The sequence below is a fragment of the Geotrypetes seraphini genome, chromosome 2 (genome assembly GCF_902459505.1).
Source record: "Geotrypetes seraphini chromosome 2, aGeoSer1.1, whole genome shotgun sequence".
Lineage (NCBI taxonomy): Eukaryota > Metazoa > Chordata > Amphibia > Gymnophiona > Dermophiidae > Geotrypetes > Geotrypetes seraphini.
Genome location: NC_047085.1, coordinates 329,284,491 through 329,307,372, shown reverse-complemented (window position 1 = coordinate 329,307,372; position 22,882 = coordinate 329,284,491). Strand labels below are relative to the sequence as shown.

The 22,882-nt window shown below is 43.9% G+C and overlaps 9 non-coding genes across 9 annotated transcripts; all 9 read left to right on the top strand.

Moving 5' to 3' along the window:
- Positions 1-7,304: 7,304 nt before the first annotated feature.
- TRNAR-ACG lies at positions 7,305-7,377 on the top strand. Its single transcript has one exon. It is a non-coding gene; the product is annotated as a tRNA-Arg (tRNA).
- Positions 7,378-8,037: 660 nt separating this feature from the next.
- TRNAR-ACG lies at positions 8,038-8,110 on the top strand. The gene has a single exon. It is a non-coding gene; the product is annotated as a tRNA-Arg (tRNA).
- Positions 8,111-9,520: 1,410 nt separating this feature from the next.
- Positions 9,521-9,593, top strand: TRNAR-ACG. The gene has a single exon. It is a non-coding gene; the product is annotated as a tRNA-Arg (tRNA).
- A 345-nt stretch (positions 9,594-9,938) lies between these two features.
- TRNAR-ACG lies at positions 9,939-10,011 on the top strand. The gene has a single exon. It is a non-coding gene; the product is annotated as a tRNA-Arg (tRNA).
- Positions 10,012-10,737: 726 nt separating this feature from the next.
- On the top strand, positions 10,738-10,810 carry TRNAR-ACG. The gene has a single exon. It is a non-coding gene; the product is annotated as a tRNA-Arg (tRNA).
- A 2,732-nt stretch (positions 10,811-13,542) lies between these two features.
- TRNAR-ACG lies at positions 13,543-13,615 on the top strand. Its single transcript has one exon. It is a non-coding gene; the product is annotated as a tRNA-Arg (tRNA).
- A 1,500-nt stretch (positions 13,616-15,115) lies between these two features.
- On the top strand, positions 15,116-15,188 carry TRNAC-ACA. Its single transcript has one exon. It is a non-coding gene; the product is annotated as a tRNA-Cys (tRNA).
- Positions 15,189-15,915: 727 nt separating this feature from the next.
- TRNAC-ACA lies at positions 15,916-15,988 on the top strand. Its single transcript has one exon. It is a non-coding gene; the product is annotated as a tRNA-Cys (tRNA).
- Positions 15,989-21,363: 5,375 nt separating this feature from the next.
- TRNAR-ACG lies at positions 21,364-21,436 on the top strand. The gene has a single exon. It is a non-coding gene; the product is annotated as a tRNA-Arg (tRNA).
- The last annotated feature ends 1,446 nt before the right edge of the window (positions 21,437-22,882 follow it).

Below are 22,882 nucleotides of genomic sequence, written 5' to 3'. Positions count from 1 at the left end.
CGTTTCACTTGCATTATAAAGTACTGAGAATGCCATCTCTCCCCAATCCCAGGTCCTAAAGTCTAAGACAGTAGCGCAAACTAATGCTGCCAGATTCAGGAAAAAAATTTCGATTCGATTCAGCCTATTGAATTGGTTTTTCAATTCGATTTTCCTGCCCAGTTGGGTGATTTTTTTCAAAAATCCTGGTGGGTTTTATAACTTTTTCACCCCCTTTGGCTTCTCCTAACCACACTGGCGCTGTGGTGTAAATAAAATAAAGAAATAAAAAGGACTTTTCCTCTCTCTGTTAAATCCTAGCTCACGTTTGTAGTCCAACACCAGCTCTGGCAGGATACACATTTCAAATCTGACATATTGTAATCACAAAACAGAAAATAAAATTAATTTTTCTACCTTTTGTTGTCTGGTTATATTTCAAATCTTGTTGGTCCAAGGCTCTGGTTTTCTTCTGATAACTTGCTTGCCAGGGTCTCCTTCTTTCTTCTTTCTGCATGCTAACCATCCATCTGCCAACTCTGTCCTCCCTTTCCATTTCCCTTCCCTCCCCAGGAAGTCTGGTATCTTTCCTTTTTTTCATCTCCCTCCACAGATCCACCTTTTCTTAACTACCCTTTCATCCGGCATCTCTCCCTCCTTCCCCACCAACCCAGAATCCACCATCTCTCACTTTCTTTTCCCAATTACCCTCCTATCCAGTATCTCTATCCCTTCTTCACACCATCCCTTATGTCCAATTTCTCTCCCTTTTTGTTCCTTCCCTCCCTAATTCACATGGTCCATCATCTCTCTCCCTCTCCTCTATTTTCAGACCAATTATTTCTTCCCCCCCTCAAAGATTGGCATAAGCACATCTCTTTGAAAACCCCCTTCCCTCCGTGTACTAAACCAGGGTCCCCCCCAAAGGCCTGTCCCCCCCTTGAAGGCCTGTCCCACCCCCATGTAGGCCTGTCCCCCCCTTGAAGGCCTGTCACCCCTTGAAGGCCTGCCTGCCTGTCCCCCCCTTGAAGGCCTGTCCCCCCCCTTGAAGGCCTGCAGCCCATTGAAGGCCTGCACCCCCCCCGAAGGCCTGTCCCCCCCCTTGAAGGCCTGTCCCACCCCCTTGTAGGCCTGTCCCACCCCCTTGTAGGCCTGTCCCCCGATTGAAGGCCTATACCCCCTTGTAGGCCTGTCCCCCCCTTGAAGGCCTGTCCCCCCCTCTTGAAGGCCTGCACCCCCACCAAAGGCCTGTACCCCCCCTGAAGGCCTGTACCCCCGAAGGCCTGTCTCACACCTTTGTAGGCCTGTCCCACCCTCTTGTAGGCCTGTCCCCCCCTTGAAGGCCTGCCTCCCCCCCTTGAAGGCCTATCCCTCCCCCTTGAAGGCCTGTCCCTCCCCCTTGAAGGCCTGCACTCCCTTGAAAATCTGCACACACACCCGAAGGCCTGTCCCCTCCCCCTTGAAGGCCTGCCTTCCCCCTTGAAGGCCTGCCTGCCTGCATGTCACCCCCTCCCCTTTGAAAGCCTGCCTGCCTGTCTGCCCACCCGCCCCAACCTAAAGGCCTGATGCCCCAACCCACCCCGAAGGACCGCTGGCCCCCCTGGCCTCCACGCACCACCTATTGAAGCAGCCCGCAGCAGGATCGCGATGTCAGCGATCCCTGCGCTGCTTCGGCGCTGCTTCCTGCGCCGCAGTCCCGCCCCCTCCTCTGACGTCAGAGGAGGGGCAGGACCGCGGTGCAGGAAGCAGCGCCCAAGCAGCTCAGGGATCGCTGACATCGCGATCCTGCTGCGGGCTGCTTCATAGATGGTGCGGGGAGGCCAGGGGGGCCAGCGGTCCTTCGGGGGTGGGGGGACTGAACGGCAAGGCCGGACCGCCCCCCCCGCCCCCCCTTAGTACGCTACTGCCGCAGTCGGCAGAAAATTTAACTGCCGACTGGATCTCGCCGGCCCTGAGCAGACCGGCAGAAATTTTCTGCGTACCGGCACCGGTCCGCGGACCAGCGGTTGAAGAACTGTGCTCTAGACAACCCCTATTCAGTGGCATTCCACAAGAGGGCTCCATGTCAGCTTCCTGAAACACAGATAAGAAAAAGGAAGCATTTCACAGTTCCCTATGAAGATACATCGGTACAAGGGTACGTTCATGTCACAGCCTTCTCTTTTCCTGTAACATTATTGGCAAGTTGTAGCACAGTGGTGCAATGGATAACGCATCTAACTACGAATCAGAAGATTCCAGGTTCAAATCCTGGCTGGATCGTGGTTACAAGGCAACTTTTTGTTCAATTGCAAAAATTGATCAAAAACCAAGGTTATATACTTCAGTAGCCCAACAGGAAAAAGTCATGTATCCCCTCACAGAGAAGCAGAATATCCAAAAATCATGGAAACACAAACCTTATTCCCCTCCTCACAAGATCCTTGCTGTATACATCACACATACTAGCACTAGGATCTTTGTTACGAATAGATTAGTTTTTCTATGAATATTCTTTCAGGCTGATTCAGTTTCCTAACGTATCCCAAGAAGTCAAATAAAGAAACTACCAAGAACTCCACCAGTGTTATTCATATTTAATGAGTCCCAGATATCGAAATATAGAATCTACCTGCTTATGCCATATTACTGATCTATTCTATTAAAGCTTTCTTGACAGAAGTTCAGCCACAATTTCTTTACATACATCAGGAAATTTCATCCAAATGTTTTTCTCCCATAAGGAAAATCTTCCGAGGCATTCCTAAAGAAGATGTCCTTGCAACTAACACGCTCCTGAAATATCAGTAAATATTTATATCTTAATATTCTAGACCAGTGTTCTTCAACCTTTTTACACCTATGGACCGGCGGAAATAAAATAATTATTTTGTGGACCGGCAAACTAATAAGACTGAAATTTTTTAAAACCCCATTGCCGCCCCATTCCCGCGAGTTCGGTCCCATAAACCATCTGATCCCATCCGCACAAGCCTCAAATAGTTATGATTTTATATTGAACATATTTTATTAAAGTATAAAAAGAAACAATATTCTGTACAATTGTCATTTTATAAATATAAATAATACAGGGGAGCAGTTTACCGGACTGGAGGAGAGTGTGGGGTGTCCCGTTGCTGGTCCTGGATTGAACAGCGGCGGCTTTCTTTCTCCTTTTTCCTGGTCGGCGGTGCTGACAGGCACTCGCAGAGACGGACCCCTGACGTCACTGGGTCCGTCTCCGATAACATTGAAAAGCAGCCGCTGCTGAAGTCATACTGGGAGCAGTTTACCGGACTGGAGGAGAGTGTGGGGTGTCCCGTTGCTGGTCCCGGATTGAACAGCGGCGGCTTTCTTTCTCCTTTTTCCTGGTCGGCGGCGCTGACAGGCACTCGCAGAGACGGACCCCTGACATCAATGGGTCCGTCTCCGATAACATTGAAAAGCAGCCGCTGCTGAAGTCATACTGGGAGCAGTTTACCGGACTGGAGGAGAGTGTGGGGTGTCCTGTTGCTGGTCCCGGATTGAACAGTGGCGGCTTTCTTTCTCCTTTTTCCTGGTCGGCGGCGCTGACAGGCACTCGCAGAGACGGACCCCTGACGTCAATGGGTCCGTCTCCGATAACATTGAAAAGCAGCCGCTGCTGAAGTCATACTGGGAGCAGTTTACCGGACTGGAGGAGAGTGTGGGGTGTCCCGTTGCTGGTCCCAGATTGAACAGCGGCGGCTTTCTTTCTCCTTTTTCCTGGTCGGCGGCGCTGACAGGCACTCGCAGAGACGGACCCCTGATGTCAATGGGTCCGTCTCCGTTAACATTGAAAAGCAGCCGCTGCTGAAGTCATACTGGGAGCAGTTTACCGGACTGGAGGAGAGTGTGGGGTGTCCCGTTGCTGGTCCCGGATTGAACAGCGGCGGCTTTCTTTCTCCTTTTTCCTGGTCGGCGGCGCTGACAGGCACTCGCAGAGACGGACCCCTGACATCACTGGGTCCGTCTCCGATAACATTGAAAAGCAGCCGTTGCTGCGGTTGCGGCCGCAGCCGCGCGGCCGCAGGGCGTGCCCTAAGGGGCACGCAAGGCCCCTTGGGAGCACCTTAGGAGCCACGTGGAGTCCGGGAGCAGGCAGTGGGCAATTTCATTCGGGGCACATAGACCCGGATCGGATCCTGCTCCCTATTATTGGATCTAAGATGTTTATTCCTTGTCGGCTGAAGTGAGGACATCGTTGAAGTTTTTTCTTTTCTAATAATGCCGAAAAGACGAGGAAGGAACACCGGAGGAGCCTCCCGGCGACCCTTAACCCCAGTGGTCACTATTGATGATTTTCTCCGACGCCTACAAAGGAAACAAGAAGGATCGGGTGCTAGCTCGTTGGGGACACCGCCGGAGAGTAGTGCGGTGGGTTCCCCTGAGCATGATATCACTCTTAGCCCCGACGTTAGGACGCCACCCCTCCAACCGACGCCGCAAGCTGCCAGCTCCCCACGGGACCAGAATCCACCTGAGGAGGTGGTTTCTTCTCTGTCCACAGAGGCTAGTATGGAGGGCTCGCCGAATATGACAACGGGACTTGCGACCGGGACAACAGAGGTTGGAGGAATACATGACGTCACTGAGGTAAAGCTAATTTCAGAACATTTAGATACTACACCATTACAACTTTTCTCACCTACAAAACCTCCTACAGTCACACTCGAAGCATTATGGGACTTGGTAGTGAATTTGGGGAATTCCTTAAATCCTCAAATAAAAAATTTGGATAAAGAATTAAAAGAACAAAAGGAAGAAATAAAAGTTTTAAAGCAGGACATGTCACAATTTAAAACAGAGACACAAAATACAAATAAGGAGCTAATGTTATTGAAACAAAATCAAGATATGTTGGTTAAAGATAATATATTACTCAGGAAGAAGTTGGAAGTGCAGGAGAATAATGGTCGAATAAATAACTTGAGATTTATAAATTTTCCAAGGATCCTGTCAACTTCTCCTAGAGAAATGGTGAAAAGGTATTTTATGGAAATTTTGGAAATTCCTGAAAACTCTTTACCTCCTCTTACAAGAGTGTATTACCTACCTACTAAGCCCCAATTCAAAGAAGAAGAAAAAATTGAGGAACCCCGGGAGAGGTCATTGGACATTTCGGCAATACTGGAACAATCAGATAGAGAATTGGCTGTTCCAGCTACTCTCTTGTTGTCTGTTGCTTTGGCTCCAGACAAGGATTGGATATTAAAACTTTTTTTTAAAAATAGATCCAAAGACTTCCTGGGGCAGCATATTCAGATTTTCCCTGATGTCTCTAGAGAGACTCAAAAAAGAAGGAAATAATTTTTAATTCTAAAACCTGGAGTGACTCAAATAGGGGGTATTTTCTTTTTGAGATATCCATGTAAATGTGTAGTTAGATATTTATCATTGAAGTATATATTTACAGAGCCATCTCAACTGATTAGTTTTCTCTCAATGAAACGTCTAGAAAAAGGAATAACACCATAAGAACGTCCATGGAAAGTTAGCTCCCTGCACTTTAGCCAGATAAGGAATTTTTTTCTTATTTAATTAATTCGAATTATATATGTTCTACTCTTAATTATGGATCCAATAATATTGAGGACTAGTGTGAGATTAACTAGTTTAGTATTTCCTTGTAGTAAATGTTAATTTTGGATTTTTTAATATGTTGTTTGATCTCACTTTACTGTACAAGATGTATAAGCTTGGAAATATTGTAAAACTCTATAAACAAATAATAATAAAAAATATATATATATAAATAATACAGGGCAAGGATCAACAAAACCCCCGTCTCCCCTCCCCTTCACATATATCCCCTCTACTATCAAGAAAACTGAATATGCCAAATTATTACAGAATGCTACACAAATATCATGCTAACAGAATACCACAGTCACACATGGCAGGAATGGTGTTAGGGGAGTAGAACTAGGGCAACTACCTCCTGGTCAGAGAGAGCCCTAAGCCAGCTGGAAGCTAAAGACGCACTGCCTGGGCTTTGCACTCCCCAGTTATGTCTAACATCAGCTCTAGCAGAATACATATTTTAAATCTGATATATTCTAATCACAAGATAGAAATAAAATTATTTTTTTCTACCTTTTGTCGTCTCTGGTTTCTGCTTTCATCTTCTTTTCACTCTCTTCCATCCAGCATTTGCCCTCTGTCTCTTCAATCCAGCATCTGCCTCTTCCATCCACTGTCTGCCTTCTACCCCTCCCCCTTCCATATGGTATCTGCGTTCTTTCTATGCCCCTCTCTCCTACACCAGATCTAGCATCTTTGTCCCTCTTTCCTTATTTTTCATCTGATCCCCCTTCCCAGCATCAATCTCTTTCTACTTTGTCATTCCTCTGTCTCTCCCCTTTCCCTCATCTGATCTCTCCATTCCATTCTGACTCCTTCCCCTCCTCTAATCTCCCTGCCAGCTGTTTCCTTCCAATGTTCCTCCTCCCCTGTCCAGCAGTACCTTCTCCCTTTCTTCCTCCCCTTATCCAACAGTAATTCTCATCCCTTCCCCTTCTCCCCTGTTAGCAGCAGCCCCTTCCCCTTCCTTGTCCAGGAGTACCACTTCTCCCTTTCCTCCTCCTCTTATCCAAGAGTAACTCTCCCTTCCCTTTCCCTTCTCCCCTGTCAGCAGTAGCCCTTTCCCCTCCCTTGTCCAGGAGCACCCCTACTCCCTTCCCTCCTTCCCTCTCCAACAAATGTTTCCTCTATATAGGCTAGTGGCAGCTCTGTGTGCTTTTAACTCCGGCACACAGCTGCCCCTAAGCACTATTTTAGCCGCGGTTTCACGAGGCAGCCTCGGGGCCTTTGGTAGGCCGGCCCGCTTTGATGATGCGATGTGGGCCAGCCTATCAAAGGCCCCGAGGCTGCATCATGAAACCGCGGCTAAAATACTGCTTAGGGGCAGCTGTGTGCCGAAGTTAAAAGCACACCAAGCTGCCCCTGCTTGTCTGGGGGTGCGGAGACATACGCGGCAGGAGTAGGAGGTGGAAGGCAGGAGTGTCGGCATAGCGACGGCAACAGGAAGTTGCACGTCAGCTGACGCCGGCACTTTTTGCTGTGGCTTGGGACCCGAATCCTTCGCGGACCGGCAACATTTTTTTTGTGGACCGGCACCGGTCCGCGGACTGGCAGTTGAAGAACTGTGTTCTAGACAACCCCTATTCAGTGGCATTCCACAAGAGGGCTCCATGTCAGATTCCTGAAACACAGATAAGAAAAAGGAAGCATTTAATAGTTCCCCATGGAGATACATCGGTACAAGGGTACGTTCATGACACAGCCTTCTCTTTTCCTGTAACATTATTGGCAAATTATACTACAATGGTCCAGTGGCGCAATGGATAACGCATCTGACTACGGATCAGAAGATTCCAGGTTCAACTCCTGGCTGGATCGTGGTTGCAAGGCACAATTTTGTTCAAATGCAAAAATTGATCAAAAACCCCCAAGGTTATATAATTCAGTAGCCCAACAGGAAAAAGTCATGTATCCCCTCACAGTGAAGCAGAATATCCAAAAATCATGGAAACACAAACTTTATTCCCCACCTCACAAGATCCCTGCTATATACATCACAGGTACTAGCACTAGGATCTTTGTTACGAATAGATTAGTTTTTCTATGAATATTCTTTCAGGCTGATTCAGTTTCCTAACGTATCCCAAGAAGTCAAATAAAGAAACTACCAAGAACTCCACCAATGTTATTCATATTTAATGAGTCCCAGATATCGAAATATAGAATCTACCTGCTTATACCATATTACTGATCTATTCTATTAAAGATCCCATACGGAAAATCTTCCGAGGCATTCCTAAAGATGACGTCCTTGCAACTAACACGCTACTAAAATATCAGCAAATATTTATATCTTAATATTCTAGGTAACCCCTATTCAGTGACATTCCACAAGAGGGTTCCATGTCAACTTCCTGAAACACAGATAAGAAAAAGGAAGCATTTCACAGATCCCCATGGAGATACATCGGTACAAGGGTACGTTCATGTCACAGCCTTCTCTTTTCCTGTAACATTATTAGCAAGTTGTAGCACAATGGTCCAGTGGCGCAATGGATAACGCATCTGACTACGGATCAGAAGATTCCAGGTTCAACTCTTGGCTGGATCGTGGTTACAAGGCAACTTTTTGCTCAATTGCAAAAATTGATCAAAAACCACCAAGGTTATATAATTCAGTAGCCCAACAGAAAAAAAGTCATGTATCCCCTCACAGAGAAGCAGAATATCCAAAAATCATGGAAACACAAACTTTGTTCCCCTCCTCACAAGATCCGTGCTGTATACATCACAGGTACTAGGATCTTTGTTATGAATAGATTAGTTTTTCTATGAATATTCTTTCAGGCTGATTCAGCTTCCTAACGTATCCCAAGAAGTCAAATAAAGAAACTACCAAGAACTCCACCAGTGTTATTCATATTTAATGAGTCCCAGATATCGAAATATAGAATCTACCTGCCTATACCATATTACTGATCTATTACATTAAAGATTTCATGACAGAAGTTTAGCCACAATTTGTTCACATACATCAGGATATTTCATCCAAATGTTTTCCTCCCATACAGAAAATCTTCCGAGGCATTCCTAAAGATGACGTCTTTGCACCTAACACGCTCCAGAAATATCAGCAAATATTTATACCTTAATACTCTAGACCACACTTCTTCAACCGCCGGTCCGCGGACCGGTTGCTGGTCCAAAAAAAATCTTCCTGGTCCGCGAAGGATTCGGTCCCCGCCGCAACGAAAGGCCAGCGTCAGCTGACTTGCAACTTCCTGTTGCAGTCACTGTGCTTGGACTCCTGCCTTCGCCGGGATTCCTGCCTTCCACCGCTTTTGTCTCCTGCCTTGTCTCCGCACCTCCAGACCAGCAGCGGCAGCTCTGTATGCTTTTAACTTCGGCACAAAGCTGCCCCTAATCAATAGTTTAGCGCGGTTTCATAGGGCAGCCTCGGGGCCTTTGCTAGGCCGGCCCACATCACATCATCGAAGCGGGCCGGCTATCAAAGGCCCCGAGGCTGCCTCATGAAACCGCGCTAAACTACTGCTTAGGGGCAGCTCTGTGCCGAAGTTAAAAGTACACAGAGCTGCCGCTGTTGGTTCATATTTAATGAGTCCCAGATATCGAAATATAGAATCTTCCTGCTTATACCATATTACTGATCTATTCTATTAAAGATTTCTTGACAGAAGTTCAGCCACAATTTCTTTACATACATCAGGAAATTTCATCCAAATGTTTTTCTCCCATACGGAAAATCTTCCGAGGCATTCCTAAATATGACGTCTTTGCACCTAACACGCTCCAGAAATATCAGCAAATATTTATACCTTAATACTTTAGACAACCCTTATTCAGTGGCATTCCACAAGAGGACTCCATGTCAGCTTCCTGAAACACAGATAAGAAAAAGGAAGCATTTCACAGTTCCCCATGGAGACACATCGGTACAAGGGTACGTTTATGTCACAGCCTTCTCTTTTCCTGTAACATTATTGGCAAGTTGTAGCACAATGGTCCAGTGGTGCAATGGATAATGCATCTGACTACGGATCAGAAGATTCCAGGTTCAACTCCTGGCTGGATCGTGGTTACAAGGCAACTTTTTGTTCAATTGCAAAAATTGTTCACATACATCAGGAAATTTCATCCAAAGGTTTCCTCCCATACGCAAAATCTTCCGAGGCATTCCTAAAGATGACGTCTTTGCACCTAACACGCTCCAGAAATATCAGCAAATATTTATACCTTAATACTTTAGACAACCCTTATTCAGTGGCATTCCACAAGAGGACTCCATGTCAGCTTCCTGAAACACAGATAAGAAAAAGGAAGCATTTCACAGTTCCCCATGGAGACACATCGATACAAGGGTACGTTTATGTCACAGCCTTCTCTTTTCCTGTAACATTATTGGCAAGTTGTAGCACAATGATCCAGTGGCGCAATGGATAACGCATCTGACTACGGATCGGAAGATTCCAGGTTCAACTACTGGCTGGATCGTGGTTACAAGGCAACTTTTTGTTCAATTGCAAAAATTGATCAAAAACCACCAAGGTTATATAATTCAGTAGCCCAACAGGAAAAAGTCATGTATCCCCTCACAGTGAAGCAGAATATCCAAAAATCATAGAAACACAAACTTTATTCTCCTCCTCACAAGATCCCTGCTGTATACATCACAGGTACTAGCACTAGGATCTTTGTTACGAATAGATTAATTTTTCTATGAATATTCTTTCAGGCTGATTCAGGTTCCTAACGTATCCCAAGAAGTCAAATAAAGAAACTACCAAGAACTCCACCAGTGTTATTCATATTTAATGAGTCCCAGATATCGAAATATAGAATCTTCCTGCTTATACCATATTACTGATCTATTCTATTAAAGATTTCTTGACAGAAGTTCAGCCACAATTTCTTTACATACATCAGGAAATTTCATCCAAATGTTTTTCTCCCATACGGAAAATCTTCCGAGGCATTCCTAAAGATGACGTCTTTGCACCTAACACGCTCCAGAAATATCAGCAAATATTTATACCTTAATACTTTAGACAACCCTTATTCAGTGGCATTCCACAAGAGGACTCCATGTCAGCTTCCTGAAACACAGATAAGAAAAAGGAAGCATTTCACAGTTCCCCATGGAGACACATCAGTACAAGGGTACGTTTATGTCACAGCCTTCTCTTTTCCTGTAACATTATTGGAAAGTTGTAGCACAATGGTCCAGTGGCGCAATGGATAATGCATCTGACTACGGATCAGAAGATTCCAGGTTCAACTCCTGGCTGGATTGTGGTTACAAGACAACTTTTGGTTCAATTGTAAAAATTGATCAAAAACCCCCAAGGTTATATACTTCAGTAGCCCAACAGGAAAAAGTCATGTATCCCCTCACAGAGAAGCAGAATATCCAAAAATTATGGAAACACAAACTTTATTCTCCTCCTCACAAGATCCCTGCTGTATACATCACAGGTACTAGCACTAGGATCTTTGTTACGAATAGATTAATTTTTCTATGAATATTCTTTCAGGCTGATTCAGCTTCCTAACGTATCCCAAGAAGTCAAATAAAGAAACAACCAAGAACTCCACCAGTGTTATTCATATTTAATGAGTCCCAGATATCGAAATATAGAGTCTACCTTCCTATACCATATTACTGATCTATTACATTAAAGATTTCATGACAGAAGTTTAGCCACAATTTGTTCACATACATCAGGATATTTCATCCAAATGTTTTCCTCCCATACGGAAAATCTTCTGAGGCATTCCTAAAGATGACTTCTTTGCACCTAACACGCTCCAGAAATATCAGCAAATATTTATACCTTAATACTCTAGACCACACTTCTTCAACCGCCGGTCCGCGGACCGGTGCCGGTCCAAAAAAAATCTTCCTGGTCCGCGAAGGATTCGGTCCCCGCCACAACGAAAGGCCGGCGTCAGCTGACATGCAACTTCCTGTTGCAGTCACTGTGCTTGGACTCCTGCCTTCGCCGGGACTCCTGCCTTCCACCGCGTTTGTCTCCTGCCTTGTCTCCGCACCTCCAGACCAGCAGCGGCAGCTCTGTATGCTTTTAACTTTGGCACAGAGCTGCCCCTAATCAATAGTTTAGCGCGGTTTCATAAGGCAGCCTCGGGGCCTTTGCTAGGCCGGCCCACATCGCATCATCGAAGCGGGCCGGCTATCAAAGTCCCCGAGGCTGCCTCATGAAACCGCGCTAAACTACTGCTTAGGGGCAGCTCTGTGCCGAAGTTAAAAGTACACAGAGCTGCCGCTGTTGGTCTGGACTCTTGGGCCGCTGAAGGAGGGCAAAGAGCAGCTGTCCTGGAGGTTTCCCTTCCTCTCGCCTTTGCAGGTCCCTTTTTTTTTTCCTTCAAACAGCAACGGCATCGATATCAATCAAGTAAGTTCAACTGTTCCTTGCAAGCGGTTCTGCTCGGCCAAAGCTTCCCCTCTGACATGAGCCACCCTCAGGGGAAAGAAAGTGACCTGCAAAGGTGAGGGGAAGGGGGGCAGATGATGGAAGTTGGGGGGGATAGAGAGAAAAGGGACAGATGATGGAATGGAGGAGATGAGAGAGAGAAGGGGACAGATGATGGAAGTGGGAAGAAGGGAGAGAGAGCAGAAAACAGTTGGATGTCAGTTGAGAGGGGAGAGCAGATGCTGAATGGAAGTGGGGAAAGAACACATACAGGATGGAAGGAGGAGATAATAAAGGTGGAAGAAAATAGTAAGATAATGGAGGGGTGAGGGAAAGGGGTGACAAGCTGTGAGTAGACACAGTGAAAAGAGGGAAAAAGGACTAAATAGTAAGAAATAATTTAATTTAGATGGAGGCAGAAAATAGAGAAGGAAGACCAGAGAAGAAAAGGGAAGAGAGAGCAGAGAATGATATCAGATCTGACTGGAGGAAATGAGAAGAGAGAGTGCTAAGAACCACAGGGTGGAGGGAAGGACAGAGATGCCAGACCATGAGGGGAACAGAAGGAAGATGATGGATGCTAGACCAAATTGGGGGGGGGGGGGTGGCAGGAGGAGAGATGGCAGAGAAAGACAGACAGTGAGTGGAAGGGGCAGATGCTGGACTGAAGAGACAGAGAAGGTTATCATGCCACTGTACTGGGCCATGGTACGCGTGAGTGGACAGCTGGTCATGATGGACCTCTGGTCTGACCCAGCAGTGGCAATTCTTATGTTCTTAGGGCAGACACTGGCTGGAAGAGAGTGAAAAGGCAATGAAAGCAGAAACCAGAGACGACAAAATGTAGAAAAAAATAATTTTATTTCTATCTTGTGATTCAAATATATCAGATTTGAAATATGTATCTTGCTAGACATAACTGGGGAATGCAAAGCCCAGGCAGTGCTTCTTTAGCTTCCAGCTGGCTTAGGGCTCTCTCTGACCAGGGAGCAGTTGCCCTAGTTCCACTCCCCTAACACCATTCCTGTCATGTGTGACTGTGGTATTCTGTTACATGATATTTGTGTAGCATTTTGTAATAATTTGGCTTATTCAGTTTTCTTGATAGTAGAGGGGATATATGTGAAGGGGAGGGAAGACAGGGGTTTTGTTGATCTTTGCCCTGTATTATTTGTATTTATAAAATGACAATTGTATAGAATATAGTTTCTTTTTATACTTTAATAAAATATGTTCAATATAAAATCATAACTATTTGAGGCTTGTGCGGATGGGATATGATGGTTTGTGGGACCGAGCTCGCGGGGACGGGGCGGCGATGGTTTTTTAAAAAAATTTCAGTCTTAGTAGTTTGCCGGTCCACGAAATAATTATTTTATTTCCGCCAGTCCATAGGTGTAAAAAGGTTGAAGAGCACTGCTCTAGACAACTATTCGGTGGAATTCCACAAGAGAGCTCCATGCCAGCTTCCTGAAACACAGATAAGAAAAAGGAAGCATTTAATAATTCCCCATGGAGATACATCGGTACAAGGGTATATTTATGTCACAGCCTTCTCTTTTCCTGTAACATTATTGGCAAGTTGTAGCACTATGGTCCAGTGGCGCAATGGATAACACATCTGACTACGAATCAGAAGATTCCAGGTTTAACTCCTGGCTGGATCGTGGTTACAAGGCAACTTTTTGTTCAATTGCAAAAATTGATCAAAAACCACCAAGGTTATATAATTCAGTAGCCCAACAGGAAAAAGTCATGTATCCCCTCACAGTGAAGCAGAATATCCAAAAATCATGGAAACACAAACTTTATTCCCCTCTTCACAAGATCCCTGCTGTATACATCACACGTACTAGCACTTGGATCTTTGTTACGAATAGATTAGTTTTTCTATGAATATTCTTTCAGGCTGATTCAGCTTCCTAACGTATCCCAAGAAGTCAAATAAAGAAACTACCAAGAACTCCACAAGTGTTATTCATATTTAATGAGTCCCAGATATCGAAATATAGAATCTATCTTCCATTAAAGATTTCTTGACAGAAGTTCAGCCACAATTTGTTCACATACATCAGGAAATTTCATCCAAAGGTTTCCTCCCATACGCAAAATCTTCCGAGGCATTCCTAAAGATGACGTCTTTGCACCTAACACGCTCCAGAAATATCAGCAAATATTTATACCTTAATACTCTAGACAACCCCTATTCAGTGGCATTCCACAAGAGGACTCCATGTCAGCTTCCTGAAACACAGATAAGAAAAAGGAAGCATTTCACAGTTCCCCATGGAGACACATCGGTACAAGGGTACGTTTATGTCACAGCCTTCTCTATTCCTGTAACATTATTGGAAAGTTGTAGCACAATTGGCCAGTGGCGCAATGGATAATGCATCTGACTACGCATCAGAAGATTCCAGGTTCACCTCCTGGCTGGATTGTGGTTACAAGACAACTTTTGGTTCAATTGCAAAAATTGATCAAAAACCACCAAGGTTATATACTTCACTAGCCCAACAGGAAAAAGTCATGTATCCCCTCACAGAGAAGCAGAATATCCAAAAATCATGGAAACACAAATCTTATTCCCCTCCTTACAAGATCCTTGCTGTATACATCACACGTACTAGCACTAGGATCTTTGTTACGAATAGATTAGTTTTTCTATGAATATTCTTTCAGGCTGATTCAGCTTCCTAACGTATCCCAAGAAGTCAAATAAAGAAACTACCAAGAGCTCCACCAGTGTTATTCATATTTAATGAGTCCCAGATATCGAAATATAGAATCTACCTGCTTATACCATATTACTGATCTATTCTATTAAAGCTTTCTTGACAGAAGTTCAGCCACAATTTCTTTACATACATCAGGAAATTTCATCCAAATGTTTTTCTCCCATACAGAAAATCTTCCGAGGCATTCCTAAATAAGACGTCCTTGCAACTAACACGCTCCTGAAATATCAGCAAATATTTATATCTTAATATTCTAGACAACCCCTATTCAGTGGCATTCCACAAGAGGGCTCCATGTCAGGTTCCTGAAACACAGATAAGAAAAAGAAAGCATTTAAGAGTTCCCCATGGAGATACATCGGTACAAGGGCACGTTCATGTCACAGCCTTCTCTTTTCCTGTAACATTATTGGCCAGTTATACCACAATGGTCCAGTGGCGCAATGGATAACGCATCTGACTACAGATCAGAAGATTCCAGGTTCAACTCCTGGCTAGATCATGGTTACAAGGCAACTTTTTGCTCAATTGCAAAAATTGATCAAAAACCACAAAGGTTATATAATTCAGTAGCCCAACAGAAAAAAAGTCATGTATCCCCTCACAGAGAAGCAGAATATCCAAAAATCATGGAAACACAAACTTTGTTCCCCTCCTTACAAGATCCTTGCTGTATACATCACACGTACTAGCACTAGGATCTTTGTTACGAATAGATTAGTTTTTCTATGAATATTCTTTCAGGCTGATTCAGCTTCCTAACGTATCCCAAGAAGTCAAATAAAGAAACTACCAAGAGCTCCACCAGTGTTATTCATATTTAATGAGTCCCAGATATCGAAATATAGAATCTACCTGCTTATACCATATTACTGATCTATTCTATTAAAGCTTTCTTGACAGAAGTTCAGCCACAATTTCTTTACATACATCAGGAAATTTCATCCAAATGTTTTTCTCCCATACAGAAAATCTTCCGAGGCATTCCTAAATAAGACGTCCTTGCAACTAACACGCTCCTGAAATATCAGCAAATATTTATATCTTAATATTCTAGACAACCCCTATTCAGTGGCATACCACAAGAGGGCTCCATGTCAGGTTCCTGAAACACAGATAAGAAAAAGAAAGCATTTAAGAGTTCCCCATGGAGATACATCGGTACAAGGGCACGTTCATGTCACAGCCTTCTCTTTTCCTGTAACATTATTGGCCAGTTATACCACAATGGTCCAGTGGCGCAATGGATAACGCATCTGACTACAGATCAGAAGATTCCAGGTTCAACTCCTGGCTAGATCATGGTTACAAGGCAAATTTTTGCTCAATTGCAAAAATTGATCAAAAACCACAAAGGTTATATAATTCAGTAGCCCAACAGAAAAAAAGTCATGTATCCCCTCACAGAGAAGCAGAATATCCAAAAATCATGGAAACACAAACTTTGTTCCCCTCTTCACAAGATCCTTGCTGTATACATCACAGGTACTAGCACTAGGATCTTTGTTAAGAATAGATTAGTTTTTCTATGAATATTCTTTCAGGCTGATTCAGCTTCCTAACGTATCCCAAGAAGTCAAATAAAGAAACTACCAAGAACTCCACCAGTGTTATTCATATTTAATGAGTCCCAGATATCGAAATATAGAATCTACCTGCTTATACCATATTACTGTTCTATTCTATTAAAGATTTCTTGACAGAAGTTCAGCCACAATTTCTTTACATACATCAGGAAATTTCATCCAAATGTTTTTCTCCCATACGGAAAATCTTCCGAGGCATTCCTAAAGAAGACGTCCTTGCAACTAACACGCTCCTGAAATATCAGCAAATATTTATATCTTAATATTCTAGACAACCCCTATTCAGTGGCATTCCACAAGAGGGCTCCATGTCAGGTTCCTGAAACACAGATAAGAAAAAGAAAGCATTTAATAGTTCCCCATGGAGATACATCGGTACAAGGGTACGTTCATGTCACAGTCTTCTCTTTTCCTTTAACATTATTGGCATCTTATAACACAATGGTCCAGTGGCGCAATGGATAACGCATCTGTCTACGGATCAGAAGATTCCAGATTCAACTCCTGGCTAGATCGTGGTTACAAGGCAACTTTTTGTTCAATTGCAAAAATTGATCAAAAACCACCAAGGTTATATAATTCAGTAGCCCAACAGGAAAAAGTCATGTATCCCCTCACATTGAAGCAGAATATCCAAAAATCATGGAAACACAAACTTTGTTCCCCTCTTCAGAAGATCCTTGCTGTATACATCACACGTACTAGCACTAGGATCTTTGTTACGAATAGATTAGTTTTTCTATGAATATTCTTTCAGGCTGATTCAGCTTCCTAATGTATCCCAAGAAGTCAAATAAAGAAACTACCAAGAACTCCACCAGTGTTATTCATATTTAATGAGTCCCAGATATCGAAATATAGAATCTTCCTGCTTATACCATATTACTGACCTATTCTATTAAAGATTTCTTGACAGAAGTTCAGCCACAATTTCTTTACATACATCAGGAAATTTCATCCAAATGTTTTTCTCCCATACGGAAAATCTTCCGAGGCATTCCTAAAGAAGACGTCCTTGCAACTAACCAGTGGCGTACCAAGGGGGGGGGCGGGGGGGGGCGGTCCGCCCCGGGTACCAAGCCCTGAGGGGGTGCTCCCGGTCCGGTCCAGTTACCCCCCCCCTGCGCCGGGTGTCGCGTCTGGAAACAGCCTGCAGCAAGATCGCGATGCCAGAGATCTTTGCCTGCTTCGACTGTTTCCTCCGCCACGGTCCTGCCCCTCCTCTGATGTCAGAGGAGGGGCGGGACCGCGGCGGAGGAAACAGCCGAAGCAGGCAAAAATCTCTGGCATCGCGCGATCTTGTTGCAGGCTGTTTCCCCAGGGCAGTAGCGTACCAAGGGGGGCGAGGGGGAGGTCCATCCCGGGTGCCGCCTTAGGGGGGGGTGCACAGCTGGCCCGGTCCCTATCGCGCTCCTACCCTCCCAGCGAAAGCAGCATCGGCGCCATTATCGAAAAAGGTAATGGCGCCAGGCCTTGGAGCACCAAGGCAGACCGCTTCTCCCCCCTCCCAGCCGAAACCCCGCTGACCATCCTATCTCTCTCTCCCCCCCCCAAGTGAACCTTTCTGACCCTCCCAGCGAAAGCAGCAAACCTCCCTCCAGTAGCGTCGGCTTTATCCTCCCTCTGCCGCATCACTGATGACGTCATCAGTAACGCGGCAGAGGGAGGAGAAAGCCGCGAAGGAGGTTTGCTGCTCTCGCTGGGAAGGTCGGAAAGGTTCACGGGGGGGGGGGAGATAGGAGGGTCAGCGGGGGTTCGGCTGGGAGGGGGGAGAAGCGGACTGCCCTGGTGCTCCATTACCTTCTTCGGGCAGCAGCAGCGTTTACAATTCGCTGCTGTTGCCGGCTTCAGGCCTTGTTCTCTGCCGGGTCCTGCCTACTTCCAGTTTTCATGAAGACAGGACCCGACAGAGAGGAAGGCCTGAAGCGGGCAACATCAGTGAATTGTGAATGCTGCTGCTGCCCGATGAAGTTCAGGACATCGGGGAAGGAGCAGGGAGAAATCGGCTGCTGGCTTGGGGGTGAGGGTAGGGAAAGAATCGTGGAAGTGGAGAAATCGGCACGATGGCTTTGTGCAGGCTAGGGGGAGAGAGAAAGAAAGGAAAAAATAAAGAGGGGGGGCCAGGGGGAGAGAGAAAGAAAGGCAGAAAGAAAGAGGGGGAACAAGGGGAGAGAAAGAAAGGCAGAAATAAAGAGGGGGACCAAGGGGAGAGAAAGAAAGGCAGAAATAAAGAGGGGGTCAAGGGGGAGAGAAAGAAAGGCAGAAAGAAAGAGGAGGGCCAGGGGGAGAGAGAAAGAAAGGCAGAAAGAAAGAGGGGGACCAAGGGGAGAGAAAGAAAGGCAGAAATAAAGAGGGGGGTCAAGGGGGAGAGAAAGAAAGGAAGAAAGAAAGAGGGGGGCCAGGAGGAGAGAGAAAGAAAGGCAGAAATAAAGAGGGGAGCCAGGGGGAGAGAGAAAGAAGAAGGATCAGAAGAAGGACCAGAGACTCATGAAATCACCAGACAAAAAAGTAGGAAAAATGATTTTATTTTCAACTTAGTGATCAAAATGTGTCCGTTTTGAAAATTTATATCTGCTGTCTATATTTTGCACTATGGCCCCCTTTTACTAAACCGCAATAGAGTTTTTTAGCGCAGGGAGCCTATGAGCGTCGAGAGCAGGGTGGGGCATTCAGCGCAGCTCCCTACGCTAAAAACCGCTATCGCAGTTTAGTAAAAAGGGAGGGGGAATATTTGTCTATTTTTGTATAGTTGTTACTGAGGTGACATTGCATAAAGTCATCTGCCTTGACCTCTTTGAAAACCCGTGGAATATAAATGATAATTAACATTTTCTCTGCGTACAGCGTGCTTTGTGTTTTTAAAATTTTATTGTTGGTAGATCATTTTGACTTGGCCACAAAGGTAAGGGGGAGGGAGGGAGGGGAACTGCTGAAAGACATCTAATAATCCTTGCAGGCTTGACTGCAGGGAATTATTTTTGTAAAATCATGTTTTGTTATGTGACTGGCATTATCTAGACTTTAATTTCTATGAATGAATAGAATGAAAATGATATAAAATTACTTGCTTGTTTTTATGTGCGTGCGCTGAAGGAAAGTGGAGAGAGAGTGGGCTGAGGATGCTGAAGGGAAATGGGGAAGAGAGTGGGGAGAAGACGCTGATTTATAAATTGACAATTGTACAGAATATTGTTTCTTTTTATACTTTAATATAAACAATTCAAGGCTTGTGTGGATGGAATCAGGTGGTTTGCGGGGATGGGGACCGAGCTTACGGGGATTAGTCCAATAAAATTGTATTTTTTTATATCTCATTATTTGTTTTATTTTTATTTGTTAATTTATAAAGTGGTGATTGTTATGTATCAGTTTTTTCAAATTTACATCTACTGTCTTTATATTTTGCACTGTATTAGAGGAAATGTGTTACTGTTTTTTGTGGTGTTGCATTGTATCCAGGGTCTGGTTTCTTGGCGGATCAGTTTAACTTTTGTCTACATATTTCTATTTTTAGTTTGTGATTATTCCATTTTGGGCGAGGGTGTATCTCTGTTCTGTGTGTATGAAAAAGACATAGTTTTCAGTTGGCATTGACTACAGGACCAATTGACTGTGCGGGATCTGGCTTGTTTAGTTTTACAATGTATGTGTTGGTGTTCTAGTGCTCACTGCAGTGTTTAAGATGCAGCCTTTTCCTAGGTACACTCTTGTGGTGCGATATGTAGATTGGTACTAAAAATCATATTTTTCATATAGATGGGGGGGTGTCAAAAAATGATGGGCCCTGGGTGCCACATACCCTAAGTACGCCACTGCCTGCAACTACTCCATATGTACTTCTAATGTCATGACAATTTAGACATAATTTATGTTTTGTTATGTTTGGAATAATGGTTACATATATGAGGTTCAATAAAAGAAAATTTTCACTGCCTGTTTCTATTCTGACCATTTATTCCATTTCATGGTTATTGCAAAAAAAAAAAAAAAAAAAATTTTTACATGGGGGGGGGGGGGTGTCAAAAAATGATGGGCCACGGGTGCCACATACCCTAGGTACGCCACTGCAACTAACACGCTCCTGAAATATCAGCAAATATTTATATCTTAATATTCTAGACAACCCCTATTCAGTGGCATTCCACAAGAGGGCTCCATGTCAGGTTCCTGAAACACAGATAAGAAAAAGAAAGCATTTAAGAGTTCCCCATGGAGATACATCGGTACAAGGGCACGTTCATGTCACAGCCTTCTCTTTTCCTGTAACATTATTGGCCAGTTATACCACAATGGTCCAGTGGCGCAATGGATAATGCATCTCACTACGGATCATTAGATTCCAGGTTGAACTCCTGGCTGAATCGTGGTTACAAGGCAACTTTTTGCACAATTGCAAAAATTGATCAAAAACCACCAAGGTTATATAATTCAGTAGCCCAACAGAAAAAAAGTCATGTATCCCCTCACAGAGAAGCAGAATATCCAAAAATCATGGAAACACAAACTTTGTTCCCCTCTTCAGAAGATCCTTGCTGTATACATCACAGGTACTAGCACTAGGATCTTTGTTACGAATAGATTAGTTTTTCTATGAATATTCTTTCAGGCTGATTCAGCTTCCTAACGTATCCAAAGAAGTCAAATAAAGAAACTACCAAGAACTCCACCAGTGTTATTCATATTTAATGAGTCCCAGATATCGAAATATAGAATCTTCCTGCTTATACCATATTACTGATCTATTCTATTAACGATTTCTTGACAGAAGTTCAGCCACAATTTCTTTACATACATCAGGAAATTTCATCCAAATGTTTTTCTCCCATACGGAAAATCTTCCGAGGCATTCCTAAAGATGACGTCTTTGCACCTAACACGCTCCAGAAATATCAGCAAATATTTATACCTTAATACTTTAGACAACCCTTATTCAGTGGCATTCCACAAGAGGGCTCCATGTCAGCTTCCTGAAACACAGATAAGAAAAAGGAAGCATTTCACAGTTCCCCATGGAGACACATCGGTACAAGGGCACGTTCATGTCACAGCCTTCTCTTTTCCTGTAACATTATTGGCTAGCTAAACCGCAATGGTCCAGTGGCGCAATGGATAACGCATCTGACTACGGATCAGAAGATTCCAGGTTCAACTCCTGGCTGGATCGTGGTTACAAGGCAACTTTTTGTTCAATTGCAAAAATTGATCAAAAACCACCAAGGTTATATAATTCAGTAGCCCAACAGGAAAAAGTCATGTATCCCCTCACAGTGAAGCAGAATATCCAAAAATCATGGAAACACAAACTTTGTTCCCCTCTTCACAAGATCCTTGCTGTATACATCACAGGTACTAGCACTAGGATCTTTGTTACGAATAGATTAGTTTTTCTATGAATATTCTTTCAGGCTGATTCAGTTTCCTAACGTATCCCAAGAAGTCAAATAAAGAAACTACCAAGAACTCCACCAGTGTTATTCATATTTAATGAGTCCCAGATATCGAAATATAGAATCTACCTGCTTATACCATATTACTGATCTATTCTATTAAAGCTTTCTTGACAGAAGTTCAGCCACAATTTCTTTACATACATCAGGAAATTTCATCCAAATGTTTTTCTCCCATACAGAAAATCTTCCGAGGCATTCCTAAATAAGACGTCCTTGCAACTAACACGCTCCTGAAATATCAGCAAATATTTATATCTTAATACTCTAGACAACCCCTATTCAGTGGCATTCCACAAAAGGGCTCCATGTCAGGTTCCTGAAACACAGATAAGAAAAAGAAAGCATTTAAGAGTTCCCCATGGAGATACATCGGTACAAGGGTACGTTCATGTCACAGCCTTCTCTTTTCCTTTAACATTATTGGCATCTTATAAAACAATGGTCCAGTGGCGCAATAAATAACGCATCTGACTACGGATCAGAAGATTCCAGGTTCAACTCCTGGCTGGATTGTGGTTACAAGACAACTTTTGGTTCAATTGTAAAAATTGATCAAAAACCCCCAAGGTTATATACTTCAGTAGCCCAACAGGAAAAAGTCATGTATCCCCTCACAGAGAAGCAGAATATCCAAAAATCATGGAAACAAAAACTTTATTCTCCTCCTCACAAGATCCCTGCTGTATACATCACAGGTACTAGCACTAGGATCTTTGTTACGAATAGATTAGTTTTTCTATGAATATTCTTTCAGGCTGATTCAGCTTCCTAACGTATCCCAAGAAGTCAAATAAAGAAACTACCAAGAACTCCACCAGTGTTATTCATATTTAATGAGTCCCAGATATCGAAATATAGAATCTACCTGCTTATACCATATTACTGACCTATTCCATTAAAGTTTTCTTGACAGAAGTTCAGCCACAATTTGTTCACATACATCAGGAAATTTCATCCAAAGGTTTTCCTCCCATGCGCAAAATCTTCCGAGGCATTCCTAAAGATGACGTCTTTGCACCTAACACGCTCCAGAAATATCAGCAAATACTTATACCTTAATACTCTAGACAACCCCTATTCAGTGGCATTCCACAAGAGGGCTCCATGTCAGCTTCCTGAAACACAGATAAGAAAAAGGAAGCATTTCACAGTTCCCCATG